At 44.8% G+C, this 4,650-nt stretch overlaps 1 long non-coding RNA gene across 1 annotated transcript; it reads right to left on the bottom strand.

Annotated features, from left to right (window-relative positions):
- Nucleotides 1–40: 40 nt before the first annotated feature.
- On the bottom strand, nucleotides 41–4,251 carry LOC106811840. Its single transcript, XR_001394209.1, has 3 exons — nucleotides 4,172–4,251; nucleotides 3,402–3,612; nucleotides 41–184 (listed from the first exon to the last, which is right to left on the bottom strand). It is a non-coding gene; the product is annotated as an uncharacterized LOC106811840 (long non-coding RNA).
- Nucleotides 4,252–4,650: the final 399 nt, after the last annotated feature.

Here is a 4,650-nt window from a genome sequence, read left to right on the forward strand (position 1 = left end):
ACGATCCGTCTGCGCGACCGAGCGTGGGCGGTGGCGTGTCCGAACGCGGGTATCGCGCGGGGCGGCCGACCGCGGGGCGGCGACGAGGACCAGGCGTCGTACGACATGACGATGAGCATGAGTAGGTAGGCGATCCGTCAGCTGCAGCGCGTGCAGCAACGTCTGCAGCAGGTGGACGCCCAACCTGCGGGGCAGGGTAAAAATACACGGGAGCGATGAGCGATTCGCTCTTCAAACTCGAAATAGCTCTCGTGAGGCTCAAAATAGCTCCCGGTTAAAATTTTTGAGTCAAGCAGCTTATTTTTCCAGACTGTGAAAAAGAATTAAGGGCGTAAACGCAACATGATATGATACGGTGCCGATCTGGCACGCGCGTGCATTACCTCGGCTGCCGCTCAGTGCGTAAGGTAGATTTTCTTCAGTACCCGGGGGGGGCACTGGGGGGGGCCTTACATTTTCGTGGGGGGGCACAATATATAATTTTACTGAGATGTGGTTCGAACCCTCTTTCTTTGTATTATACTGTTCTAACGCATTGTTTTTAATTCAATTTTTTTTTATCAAGCATGAATTTTTAGTGTGGGGGGGCACCTGGGGGGGGGCACCGAAAAATTTGTGGAGGGCACGTGCCCCCCCCCCCGTAGCTACGCCCCTGCTGCAGCTGTAGCGCTAGCTGCAGGGCGCGTGCAGCAGGTGGTAGCTCAACCTGCGGGGAAAACCAAGAGAGAACGAGAACGAGCGTAAACGCGACGCGGGCGCCGCCCGATCTATGATTATATTATATATACCCATCATAATTACGTTTAGCATGCAAGTAACTAAATACGGCAAACAAGAGCCGCAGAGCGACTGGCTCTTATGACGTGTGTTGCTACGGTTATGAAACGTAAAATTTCAGTCGTGCGTATTGACACATTTGTTAGGCGCAGATATGCAGATACAGCAGTTGCGTACACATCATTTCAGCAACCTGCATTCTGCATACCTCCCAAATTCCATTGGTTGATACAAATCGCGTACCTGAAACTCCTGTTTTATGGTGCATTGTGACCCTAACCCTAACCTATTAAAAAAAAATTTTATTTGTAAAAATTATTTGTTGTTTATTAAATTGTTGTAAATAATCATGTAAATATTTGCGTTAATTGGAAAAAAATAGTTAAATGGATATAAGACAGAAAAATACAGAAAACAGGTAAATAATAAAAAATCTGATGGGATTTGATCCAAGGACCTTTGAGCCGTAATCCTCTGCGGTTACTGTTACCCGTTGGGCTATGCAGGCTTATTTGGCTTTCTAGATTATGGATGTGGCCATGAATATGAGAACACTGTGACATCATTGAGGCAGTTCAGGAATCCATGTTTAAGAGCCCCCTCTTGAAGGTCAAGGTTATCAGACACTCTTCGTCACGTCGTGGAAAGCACATTTCATGGTCCTTTCAATAAAGTGATAAAAATGGTAGGTCAAGCGGCTGAAAACAAAAAAGTTTTTCACTCTGTCCGTTAGGCCATGTCCTCAGAAAATGTCTGATATCTGATCTTTCCCCCAGCTGCCCTTTGACCTGTGACCTCCAATTTCGCACCTGGTGGAAGGTTTCCTGGCCCATCACACACTATACACCAAATATTAAGCAGCAATAAGGTCGCGTCGTGGTTAGATTTGTGGCCGGCATTCTAGCATTTTCTCCCTATACCTAAGACTAAGTTAAGTAGGGAATGTATGCCCCTTCTTTTAGCACCTCTTGACCTTTGACCTTTGACGCCCCAGCTTCGACATCCCAACTCGTTTTCGGATTACCCCTACGTCCCGACTTTCGAATCCGTACGTCGAGCCGTTTGACTATGTCAGATGAGCTAAAAACGAAGAACAAGAAGGAGCATAAATGCAAGGGGGCCACACTGACCTAGGATCTATGATAATATATAACCATATAATCGCATATAGCTTGCAAATATATATTGTCCATCATGTGGAAACTTACACACTACTTCACACACTAATCAATGCTGATTTAGTAAGGTAGAACTTAAAAGGATAACACGCAGGAATTCGCAGAGTAAAAAAAATCCAAATGAAAGTGTCAATGACACTATGGCTCACCACAAAAACGTACACAACATGAGTGAGTGCCAACAAGTCATTTTAATTCAGCAACTATCCACCTACATATATAAAACAAGAGTATATATCGGGAAACTAATGTCAAGATGTCAAGATGTTTAACTTACGACTGATAGGCGACTAAAACGAGTGCAGCCATAATAATATGCCCGGCGGCATGACTTGCGCGCGCGTACACCGTACCTCGCTCTCGCACGAGTGTGTCTTGCGTCGGCTGCGACGCGAGCACGGATGCGGATGAGTGGCGTGTGGTTCGTCGCGGGTCGCTTCCCGCGCTTGCCTCCCGCCCTCGCTGGAGTCGGCCTCATGTCACCGCGCGGATGAGCAGACACGCTGCGGTAGGACTTCAGAGCCTCATGTAGGATGGCCAGGCTAGGCGACGCCGGGACCGCCGTTGAGCCACGAATCCTGCCAAGGCCTGGGGGGGCGCAGGGGGCACGAATTCACAGCATCCATCGGACAATCTAAGGCGCGATCGCGCGTGCCGGGTTTAGTATCGAGTTGAACGTAGAAATGTATGGTATTGGCCATCGTAATCAAAAATTGTTTTTCTCACCCCGCGGATGGACATCGCAGATCGTAGTTTCAGCTATGGTTCATTTGAGTCGCCATTGCACATTTACCAAATAAAATAATTATCAAGTTCATCAAACTTTAAGAAGTACCGATCGCATGTCGCCGACTTCTAGTATACGCGACCGACGGGTCGATGGTGTACATCAGCGCCTATCTATTTTGCGCATCACTGCAAATCAAGGTTATACCTGCATGTAAATTGTACATGAAGAGGGTGCCACCCTCTCACCCTAATCTCACCGGTGATAGTCATCTTTGTATTGAGGGAATTCAGTAGATATTTGGCCTATTACACCTATATCATTCAATGTCTCTTGAACTTTGCATAGATTAATCGCATATAGCTTGCAAATATATATTGTCCATCATGTGGAAACTTACACACTACTTCACACACTAATCAATGCTGATTTAGTAAGATAGAACTTAAAAGGATAAACACGAGGAATTCGCAGAGTAAAAAAAATCACAAATTAAAGTGTCAGTGACACTATGGCTCACCACAAAAAAGTACACAAATGAGCGAGTGCCAACAAGTCATTTGTAATTCAGCAACTATCCACCTACATTATATAAAACAAGAGTATATATGGGAGAACTAAGTCAAGATGTCAAGATGTTAACTTACGATGTCAAGGTGAGCTAAAAACGAGTGCAGCCATATATGCCCGGCGCACGACTGCGCGCGCGCACACCGTACCTCGCTCTCCACGAGTGTGTCTCGCGTCGCTGCGACGCGAGCACGGATCGGATGAGTGGCGTGTGTTCGTCTGCGGGTCGCTTCCCGCGCTTGCCTCCTGCCCTCGCTGGAGTCGCCTCATCCGCGCGGAGAAGCAGCACGCTCCGGTAGGACTTCAGCGCCTCATGTAGGATGGCCAGGCAGGCGACGCCGACCGCCGTCGCCACGAATCCTGCAAGGCGAGCGAATTCCAGAGTCGATCGGACAAATCTAAGCGCGATCGCGCGTGCCGGGTTTAGTATCGAGTTGACGTAGATATGTATGGTTGGCCATCGTAATCAAAAATTGTTATTTTCACCGCGGTGGATCGAGATGGAGTTTAGTATCGGTTTGATGTCAATATGCACATTTACCAAATAAAAATAATTATCAAGTTATCAAATTTAAGTGCGATCGCGTGTGCCGAGTTTAGTATCGGGACGACATCGATGTGTACATCAGAAATTATTTTGGCATCACTGGAAATCAGATACTGCGTGTAAATTGTAATGAAGTGCACATCACATATTCACCGGTGATAGTACTTTGTATTGAGGCAATTAGTAGATATTGGATATATATTTTTCAATGTATTTGAATTTGAATAAGATTACCAAGAAACATTCACCCCTTATACAAAGTAATGTCATGCAGTGAGAAAAAGGATATCTCCATATAGTCACGAGATACATCAAATTTAGTTAAGTGGTATGCTCTTTGCATAATATATTAATCATAAGTAGTTTTCTTACCACCAGTAGTGTTTGCGTTGAAGCCTTTAAACAGTAGATCGGTGAACGTAGCCGAGAATGTAAAATAGTTGTTCATCATCTGCAATAATATCATGAATACAAATAATATAATATAATCTAGGATTAACCCTTCACTGACCCCTGCCATCCCTCTAGAAGAATTCGTGAACTCCCATGATTTAGGCATAAAATTTTGCATGAATGGGCGAGTTAATTCGTCTGTTATGAATATGGCAAATATAGGGTGTGTATTGCTGGCATTAATTCTGACTTTCCCATATTTCCCAAGTTGATTAGGCTGTCTATAAGCTAGATATACAAGGCTAGATGATTAGAAAGAAATTTAAATGAAATTTAGTAATTAGAAGGGCTTGGTTATTCATAGCTCTAGTACTATAGCCCGCATACACACAGGCACTTGGAGCGTTTCAATAAAATATAATGCTAAATAAATACGAAATCTATTTATTACCAAAGTT

Source organism: Priapulus caudatus, unplaced genomic scaffold, assembly GCF_000485595.1.
Source record: "Priapulus caudatus unplaced genomic scaffold, Priapulus_caudatus-5.0.1 Scaffold580, whole genome shotgun sequence".
Classification (NCBI taxonomy): domain Eukaryota; kingdom Metazoa; phylum Priapulida; class Priapulimorpha; order Priapulimorphida; family Priapulidae; genus Priapulus; species Priapulus caudatus.